The sequence below is a fragment of the Pelobates fuscus genome, chromosome 11 (genome assembly GCF_036172605.1).
Source record: "Pelobates fuscus isolate aPelFus1 chromosome 11, aPelFus1.pri, whole genome shotgun sequence".
Lineage (NCBI taxonomy): Eukaryota > Metazoa > Chordata > Amphibia > Anura > Pelobatidae > Pelobates > Pelobates fuscus.
The window spans coordinates 49,136,790-49,147,881 of NC_086327.1; positions in this window are offsets into that span (position 1 = coordinate 49,136,790).

Here is an 11,092-nt window from a genome sequence, read left to right on the forward strand (position 1 = left end):
GCATCAACCTCAAGGAAAAAGTCATTTGCTGTGTTTGGTTTGATTAGCATAGGAGCTTGGACAAAATGGGTTTTAGTTTGTTTAAGTCTTTTTGAGCAGGTGATGTCAAGGTGAACTTATTTAGTTTCTTAGGTGCTGTAATAGGAGTGCACACTAGTGGGAAAACCTTGGATGATGCGTATGTAAAAATGTGAGAATCCCACAAAACGTTGTACGGCTTTCTTATGTTTAGCAGTAGGCCACTCAAGAATGGTGATTCTTTTGTGAGAATCCATTTGCATTCAACCAGGGGTTATGATATAACACAGAAATTCCACAGATGACACATCAAATGTGCATTTTTTAGAGCTTTGCGTATAACCTATGTTTACAAAAGCGTAAGAGTACTCTCTTTACATGGTCAATATGTTCATTCAGGGAAGAAGAAAAAATTTTAATATTGTCCAAATATATGATGAGGCAGGTGTCCAGAATGTCTCTGAAGACGTCATTTAATAAGTGTTAGAAAGTCGCTGGGGTGTTGTGTGGAAATGTCCAAAGTGGCTGGGGTGTTGCAAAGCCCAAAGTATATGACTAGATACTCGAAGTGCGTGTACCTAATCCTGAATGCCATCTTTCACTCATCACCCTCGTGGATGTGGACCAGATTGAAGCCTCCTTACAGGTCAGTTTTTGTGAAGATGTTTTTCTTGTCTGAGCCTTTCTATGAGTTCAGGCATCAGGGGCAAGGATCATCAGTTTTTGATAGTGATAATATTTAAGGCTCAATAATCCACACCTTCTTTTACAACGAAAAAGATACCTGACCTTCCCAGAGGTGTTTTAAATCTGCCTCTGCAAAGGGGAAGATATGGCCAAATGGAATTGATGCTCCAGGAAGTAAGTTCTTTGGGTAGTCACATGGGCGTTTAGAGGGTAGTTGGTCTGCACTTTTTTAATTGAAGATGTCTTGATAATCTCTATATTTCTCAGGCAGAGAAACAAGAGAGGCAGTAGATATGGTAAGGAGACGTGCAGGTCAAGGAGTTAAGAGTAAAACAGAACTCAGAAGAAGTTCTGAGTTGACTTGTTACAGTCAATGTAGGGGTTGTGATCTCAAAGCCAAGGAAGTCCCAATATTAGTGGAGATGGGGCTTTATGCAAACGTATGGTCTCGGTATGTTTCCCAATGAGAACAGGTTCAGTCTCCAGGTGCACAGGCCCGTTTATGAAAGAAGTCCCATCAACCAAGTAAAAACAGAAGGGGATAAGTTTTTTTGTGTGTGGGTATATGCCAGGACTTTGCAATTATTTGATCAAGGAAACAGTTGCAGCTTCCTGAGTCAATGATAGTGATAGTGTGTTCCTCATCTCCCCACTGTGGGGAAACAGATATGGAGAGGTAAGCGGAAACTAAAGAAGCTGCAAGGTTCTAGGAGGTGGAGGCAATATTCAGCTTACCCAAAGATGGAGTTGGACGGATAGGGAGTTTTCGCAGTAGAGACAGGGTCCCTGTGAACAACGATTATTATGTTTTTCATCTGACAGATGAACCACCCCTATTTGCAAAGGTTCCTCCAAGGTTTGTGTGGGAAAAGTAGTAGTGGTTTTTCAAGGAATTCTAGGCACAGCAGGCCCTTGCAATCTTTCAGACTGGATACAGTGGAGACCAGGCAGGCCAGGTATAGGTAAAGGGCAGGAGCTGTGATAGCTGTTACGAGATGCTCTACTCATGTGCAGATTCCCAATCACAGGTGCCCGGAGAAAGTGACTGGAGATCACTTCCTCTAAGTGATGCAATGCACAAATTGAGAATTGTACCTCACCACCTGCCATCACCAATCAGGTTGCACCAGCAAATATCTGAAGTCCCAGTGAGAACTTCTGAGAGGCAGAGCAAGTTTGGCTCTGGCAGTCTTGAGTGCTGTGCAAAGGCACCTTGAGTGTCATGCATTGCACACGTGCCATAGCTTGCTGACGCCTGTTCTAGACACATTGACATTGGCTAGTGAGGCACACAGACAAGCTGTGATCCTGTGTGTTTACCCTTGTTTTGCCTGTGTTGAAGTGGTTGATAGCTTAGATCATTGGTTCAAGTATGAGACTAGGTTTAGCTATCTGCTGTATCTAGCTAGCAGGAACACTTGAAACAAATTTGAGTGAGAGATAGGAAATTGGCAAGCATCTTGTAATCGATTTTAGTAAGAGACAAGGTTTCCAATTTTTGGTTCAATTATTTTTAATTATTATTAACTGTTTGGAGGAAAGAAAATCTTTTGGAGAGTGTGGTATTCAGTAAGAAAGAGAAAAAATAGTTTTTCATAGCCTGGGTAATTGATTTTAGTTTGAAACTAGGTTTAGCTTTCTGCTGTATAAAGCTAGCAGGTACTGTTCCTGCATGCGTCTAGCAAAAGGGGCTAAGGATGTAGGTCAGTGGATACACTTCACCACAGTTGGAGTTCACCTAGTGGCTAGCATGCCTTCTTTTACTTGACGATACACTGATGGCAGACAGTCCCCAATAAACTCTAATGCTACTAGTAACTCACATACACACACATATCAAAGACAACACACACACAAAACACAGACATTCCACACACATACTTACCACAATGAGCATATAGTTCACACATCAGACAGGCTACATATACACACAAACACAAATACCAGAGACAATCCACAAACACAGGCATAATACCACAGACAGTCACACACACATAAATACCACAAATAGAGCTTACACATATATAACACAACAGGTAGCCCCCACACACACACTACCACAAACAACCCATGCATACACAACCACCACAAACAGCATACATTCGCACACAAAACCCTACGAGTCAACCCCTCCACAAACACAATACTATAAAACATGTAAGTGTATATTGGCATTAGTTAGATGACCCACCACTATCCCCCTACTCACTTCAACACTGCACAGCTTACACTTTGCAAATAGGCAATTCACACGGCAAGACACTCATAATTATCCTAAAATTTTGCTTTGGCACAATACATTAACCTGAACCGTTTTTCATTTGGATGATGAAGATGAGGATGTTTTATCGTTGGTGGTAGGAGAAGCTGTCACAAAATAAACCTCTACTCTAGCACTTGGTTGAATAATGCTAATATAGGTGTGGTGCTGGTGTTCATAATAATAGCAGTAGGTGAGCTACTTGTGGCCCTGGTAGCAGATGATATTCCATCAGATCATGTGAGTCAAAGCAGATAGAGATGGTATCAGAATTGCTGGAGCAGAGTGCACTCTAGCTGGGGTAAATAATGGACTTCTGTTTCTCTACCACAGACACTCTCTCTATATCAAAAAATACAAGTTGTGCTTGCACTCAGTCAAAACGTAGGTGCAAGTATCTAGGTCACCCTCCAAGGACCAGATCACTAACTATCCAAAATTACCAAATGATACTGCACTCAAATAAGAAATAATTTAGTAATAAATGTAGTAGAAAAAAAATATATATAAATGTATTCGCATAACATTGACACAACTTGGTCAAGTCTGCAAACAGAAGACAAAGGTATATATACATATATGACTCAGTACCCTACAAGTGGAAGTGCAAAACCTATTATAAAGAGTCAAGTGCCTTATACCAAGTGCATATAGTGTGCATAAATTGATACATCAAAAAATAAAAGTAAAATATACAGTCTGTCAACATTCCTGTAAGACTAGGATATATTTGTTAAAATAAGACGAAAAGCAACAAGAAATCAGAAGTCCTATTGTTTCAGATATAATTCCTACAGGATAGTACCACAGATACTTAATAATAAATTGTCTTCTAGGTATTCCACAGCTGAGTAGATTAAACAGTTCAAAAAATCCAAGAAAAGAAAAATGTACAAATACAACAATATAAAAAAGAGATACCAAAAAAAGAAAGAAAAGAAAAATGATATGTCTGCTTATGTAGAAAACTATCCAAGTAGGATCTCACCCATGGCGAACTGTGAGGGAATTCTTATCCACTGTTCCAGCTGTGTGTCTCTGGACTCCGATATTCGAACGTGACAGGCAGATCCTGGGCAGATCCTGCGCGCTTGGGAAACAACCTTCCTTCCATGGCCCTGGTTTACAAAGAAAACAAATCCCTTTAAATAGGCTGGCACTCTCGCCAATATCCATAGTGGAGCGTACCTCCGTCTACCCTGCATGTCTATGTGATGATGTCATTCTTAGTATGGTAGCCTTGGATGTACGCTTATGTGTTGGAATCCCTTTCATTTCCATAGCGCCACTAATCCACAGTGGTCATTTTGGGAGTCAACACTATAGAGTACACATGAACTGGAAAAAGTTAGAGAAAGGACAGACACAGTTCCTCACGCATAACAATGTCCACATAAATGAGGAAACATTTTGTGCTTACCCATATAGTATCTCATATATGTGCTAAGGGATGCGTTCAATGTGGGAGAATCTGGATGGAGTTCAGGTAGCGAACCAAGAATGGTTGAATGTGACGTATGCCGTTGAACATATATAAAAACATAGAAACATAGAATGTGTCGGCAGATAAGAACCATTCGGCCCATCTACTCTGCCCAATTTTCTAAATACTTTCATTAGTCCCTGGCCTTATATCTAGGATAGCCTTATGCCTATACCATGCATGCTTAAACTCCTTCACTGTGTTAACCTCTACCACTTCAGTTGGAAGGCTATTCCATGTATCCATTACCCTCTTAGTAAAGTAATACTTCCTGATATTATTTTTAAACCTTTGCCCCTCTAATTTAAGACTATATCCTCTTGTTGTGGTAGATTTTCTTTGGTTAAATATAGTCTTCTCCTTCACTGTGTTGATTCTCTTTATGTATTTAAATGTTTCTATCATATCCCCGCTGATTTGTCTGTCCTCCAAGCTATACATGTCAAGACCCTTTAACCTTTCCTTGTAAGTTTTATCCTGCAATCCATGAACCAGTTTAGTAGCCCTTCTCTGAAATCTCTCTAAAGTATCAATATCCTTCTGGAGATATGATCCACCTACAGATCAGGTAAGTGAGGGATGGGGTGATCCACCGACAGATCAGGTAAGTGAGGTATGGGGGGGCAGCCTACAGATCAGGTAAGTTAGAGATGGGGGAATCCACTTACAGATCAGGTAGGTTAGAGATGGGGGATCCACCTACAGATCAGGTAAGTTAGAGATGGGGATCCACCTATAGATCAGGTAAGTGAGGGATGGGGGGAGACAGCCTATAGATCAGGAAAGAGAGGGATGGGGTGACAGCCTGCAGATCGGGTAAGTGAGGGATGGGGGAGATGGCCTACAGGAAGGGTCAGCAAGGAGCAGGAAGGTAAAGTAAGAGAAGGAGCAGAAAGGAGAAGGAGCAGAAATGAGCAGGAAGGGACATCAAGGAGTCGAAAGGGGCAGCAAGGAGCTGGAAGGGGCAGCAAGAAGTAGGAAGAGGTTGCAAGGAGCAGGAAGGGTCAGCAAGAAGCAGAATGGGTCTGCAAGGAGCAGAAAGGGTCAGCAATGAGCTGGAAGGAGCAGAAGGAGCACAAACGTAAGGTAGGAGAAGGAGCAGAAATAAGCAGGAATGGGCAGCAAGGAGCAGGAAGGGTCTGTAAGGAGAACAAAGGGTCTGCAAGGAGCAGAAAGAGTCATCAAGGAGCAGAAAGGGACAGAAGGAGCACAAAGGTAAAGTAAGAGAAGCAGCAGAAAGGAACAGAAATGAGCAGGAAGGGTTAGCAAGAAGCAGAAAGGGTCTGCAAGGAGCAGCAAGGGGCAGCAGGAGCAGGAAAAGACAGAAGGAGCACTAAGGTGAAGGAGCAGAAAGAATCAGAAGCAGCACAAAGGTAAAGTAGGAGAATGAGCAGAAGGGAACAGAAATGAGCAAGAAGGGGCAGCAAGAAGCATGAAGGGGCAGCAAGGAGCAGGAAGGGTCTGCAAGGACCAGGAAGGGTCTGCAAGGAGCACGAAGGGTCAGCTAGGAGCAGGAAGGGGCAGCAAGGAGCAGGAAGGGGCAACAAGGAGCAGGAAGGGTCTGCAAGGAGCAGAAAGAGTTAGCAAGGAGCAGAAAGGGACAGAAGGAGCACAAACGTAAAGGATCAGAAAGAATCAGAAGGATCCCAAAAGTAAAGTAGGAGAAGGAGCAGAAAGGAATAGAAATGAGCAGGAAGGGTCTGCAAGGAGAAGGAAGGGTCTGCAAGGAGCAGAACGAGTTATCAATGAGCAGGAAAAGACAGAAGGAGCACAAAGGCGAAGGAGCAGAAAGAATCAGATGGAGCACAAAGGTAAAATAGGAGAAGGAGCACAAGGAATTATGTATATAGGAGTATAAAAACTTAATACATTGAATAACATGCAATCTTATTAAAAGACAGTTTAATTCCACATGAGGACCAATAATGTATACTTCAATGAGCCCTCTATCGGAAATGTTTTAGATCATAGTCTTCATTGAGTCCCATAGTGTGTAGGGTCTCAAGAGTACTGATCCACTTAAACTCTCTCTGCATGAGAAGTCTCTGCCTGTCTCCGCCCTTCCTCAGTGGGGGGGACCCCATCTATAACCTGGTTTCTTAGTTTGTTAACGTTATGTTCACATTGCTTAAAGTGTTGAGGTACTGGTGCTATGCAATTCTCCCTCTGCAGTGCCGCCCTGATGCCCCACTTGTGTTCCAATATACGCACCTTTACCGGTCTGGTAGTCTTTTCCACATATACCAAGCCACATGGACATTTCACAATGTATATTACATATGCATGTTATTTCTTACGTCCAAATGGTGCTTCAGAATCATGGAATTAACCACTACTCTCTGCATTCTGGGCTGAATTCTGTTAGCAGAGTAAGGGTTTACTTTGCTTACTGAATAGCATTTCCTCCATTGAAGTCTATATTTCTACTCAGCAAGCAAAGTAATTCCTTACTCCGAAACATATAATGTGGTTGACAAGTGTCAAATCAGAATAAGAACAATTGGTCCTAACGTCAGAGCATCCTGGTGTGTGGGTTCTACTCCTACTTAACATAAACATACTCCTGAAGGGCCAGGTCCACATGCAGGACAGAACTACCAGACTCAAACTTGTCTTGTAAGTCCTTTACTGAACATTAAGTATTATAAATGCATGAGAACACAATTTGCAGATGGGGCACAAATGAGGGGGACACTAACACATTTTGTGCCATAGTAGGCACTTCCTCAAAAACACAAACTTTGCAAAGATTTCTGTCCTCTGTCTTTAAGCCAATCCAAGAACTTTTCTTCTAAACTAATTATTTTTTATTTGAACAATAACCTTTTGTCTTAAACCATCTGAAATTCCTTAGCAAAATCCAGGCAATTCATATCCAATATAAAACCCTCATCTATACTTCTACATAGAATGCAATTAAGTTAGTGTGACAAGAGCTGTATTTTTCAAAATCATAATGATTCATATTAATTACATGTTCTTACAATTCTTACAATTGTAATTATCTGGCAAAGATTTTTATCTCTTTTTATATAAGGCCATTCTATCTGTTTTTCACCAATGCTTTGGTACAATTCCTGAAAGTGAAGAATCCTGAAAGATCAAAAACAGAGGATAACAAACTTACTGTAGCTCTCTAAGTACGTATAGGCACCTTATCTTGGGGCTTTGTTTTTGTTAACTTTATGTAAAGAAATACAACTCACCTGAACAATTACAGCTTATTGTAGTTATTCTAGTGAGTATAGCATGTCCCTGCAAAATATGTTTATGTAAACATTGTCTTTTCAGAGAAAGACAGTGTTTAAATTATTCCTAAGAACACCTGGCCACTCCTCAGAGGTGGTTCCTGGGTCAGTGCTGCACAGTATGTAGCACTGACATTCAGCATCTCCATGCTCTGCATGCAGACACTGAACTTTCCTCATAGAGATGCACTGATTCAATGTATCTCTATAAGGAGATGCTGATTGGCCCCTGATTTGCCTCCTTGACAGTCTCAGCCAATCCTATGAGAAAGCATATCAGCTATGCAGGCAGATCAGGGGCAGAGCCAGCAGCAGCAGACTGTAATAAAGGTAAGATTTTGATATATTTAGGAGGACCGGGGGGCAAGATGGTGGAGACACTGAACTTTCCCCATAGAGATGCATTGATTCAATGCATCTCTATCCAGAAATGCTGATTGACCAGGGTAGCGTTTAGCTCCACCCTTCACCTTGCTTGATTGACTGAGATGATCAGAATTGACTATTTCAGCGAATCACAATGTGTTCCAATGCTTCAAATCTGATCTAAATTAGATAAGAAACATTAAGCATGTTGAAGAATAGGAAAATATGGAATTTGTTTCCATTAAAAAATTGAATTCCAACCTATTACTTTATTTTCTTTTTAGAACTTTAGCAATTTAAGTGCCCCATGTTTAATGGGTAGGATTATTATTCAGCTGTTTTCACTCCAAAGGATGAAAAACAACCATTTTCACAATAATTATTCACTAAAGTATTCTTCTATATTTTTACAACATAAGAAGATTTTTTCTGTTCCTTTTAAAGATCAAAACATCCTATGGCAAACATCAGCAGACCGTGCTGAATGATTCTCAGAATAAGCTAAATACCACTGAATTATTCAGAATTATTTTGTGAAATAAATTAAATCTTTATGAGCAAGTGACGGCAAATAATTATAATCCTCTCTGTAGTAGCAGAAGTCTTATCGGGCCATGTTATTTTCTCAATGACAGAATAAATTTGGAAGACATGTCCATTTATATGTTTGGTGCTCTGGTGCCACCTAGTGGATTCATCTTTTATAGCTTTAGAGAGAAACTTACTTCCCAGGATTTATGATATTGTGTTTACTTTTGTGAGGTGTAAGAAATAAAATTAAATGTAGAAATAGAGTAGTCATAGAGAAAACATACAGAGAAGAGGAGAAATTAAATAATGTTTCTATTTCTTCTCTTCATTCTCAATGTTTGCCTTGGCTTTGCCTGTCTGAACTGGATTATGTTGTCATTTGCTGAATCTTTACTATAAATTTAAAGAAAATGGAGCATCTCATCAAATCAAAAAAAGGTTAATGATAGTTATAGGAGGTTAGCAATGTTGTATTCAGAGGTGTATCAGAGGTTTATCTAAAACATATCGTGTGTACTGGAGATAATGATGTTATGCACTCTGTATCCATCTTTTTTATGTTAAAAGATATAACTAGCACTCAGTTTTCTTAATCTATACGAGGATAATAAGGTTGAATGAGTTCTATCCCCCACTCCGGCTCAACTCTCATATGACAAATGGATATAATATAAGAGAGGACAACTTCTCTCTCATATAGGGTTGCCATATCCACTATGTTCTCATGGACGTACAGAATTCTATTATGTAGATTGGCAGTACATAGAAATGCTGTCCTGTAGCATGTTCGATTTACATGTTGCAGGATTTCTGATTGATTTATCTTCTGATTTGTGACCTGCAGTAGTTTACTTCTACATACTACAGGGCAGATCAAAGTTCAATTAACAGATCAGGAGATGAGAACTTCTAAAGTAAACACTTAGTGTTGTAAAATTTAAACTTTGTTTCACGGAAGCTGTATGAGTTAAAGCCAGGGGAGGTGTGTCCAGGGTTGCATTTCATTTCTAAATAATAGAGAATTGAGCAGTGAGACAGCAGGGGTATAATCTGTACATCAAAACCAAAACTGCTTCATTAACTTAAAGTTGTTTTTGCTTAGAGTATACCTATCTTCATGAATATGCCCTTATTGGCTTAACTTACCAAAATACTCATCCCTTTAACATAAGCGTGCGCACGGGGTGTGCCTGGGCGCACCCTAATCCTCGCGGCCCGCGCTATGTGCCTCCATGAGTCGGTGAGGGAGATCATAGATCTCTCTCACCGGCCCACAGGCAGGGAGGGAGGAAGGAGAGGACCCGGGGAGCTCTAGTCAGCAGCTCCGCTGGGTTCCTCTCGTGAGGTCGGAGTGTTGCCGTGACAACGTTTAGATATTGTGAGAGTGAACTCTAGCCCCGCAGGCTAGAGTTCACTCACCACTGGACCACCAGGGATGGCAGCAGCATGGTCCCCCCTCTCTACAAAAGGTAAGAAGGGATGGGGATATTAACTAAACGGCCCCCCACCCCAGGCCCGGACTGGCCATCGGGCATACCGGGCAAATGCCCGGTGGGCCGCGATGGCCGTGGGGCCGAGGCCAGCAGGGGAGATCACAGGATCTCCCCTGCCAGTCTCTGCAGGGCCAGCGCTACCCGAGCGCCGGCCCTGCTGTGTGCTTCCATGGGCCGGTGGGGAGATCAAAGATCTCCCTCACCGGCCCAGCGACACTGACAGGCGGCCGCTGGCAGGAGAGGGAGTGAGGGAGGGAGGCAGGCGAGAGGACCGGCGGAGCTCTAGCCAGCAGCTCCGCCGGGTCCTCTCGCGAGGTCTGAGCGTTGCCGCGGTTACCGCGGCAACGCTCAGATCTCGCGAGAGTGAACTATAGCCTGCAGGCTAAAGTTCACTCTCACCACTGGACCACCAGGGAAGGAAGCTGCACGGCACCCCCCACCCCCAGGCAGAACGGATCCCCCTCTCCCCACAGGCAGAACAGCTCCCCCCCTCCTTCCAGGCTAAAAGGTAAGAAGGGAGGATGGGGGGATATAACTTTTTTTTTTTTATTAATAAAAAAATATATATTTAAATGTAAATAAAATATACATTCACACACACACACAGCACACAGACACACACAGCACCCTCAAACACACACAGTGCCCTCAGACACACACAGCACCCAGACACACACAGCACCCCCAGACACACACACAGCACCCCCAGACACACACACAGCACCCCCAGACACACACAGCACCCACAGGCACACACAGCACCCCCAGACACACACACAGCACCCTCAGACACACACACAGCACCCAAACATACACAGCGCACTCAAACACACACAGCACCCTCAGACACACACAGCACCCTCAGACACACACACAGCACCCTCAGACACACACACAGCACCCTCAGACACACACACACAGCATCCCCAGACACACACACACAGCACCCCCACACACACACAGCACCCTCACACACACACACAGCACCCTCACACACACACACAGC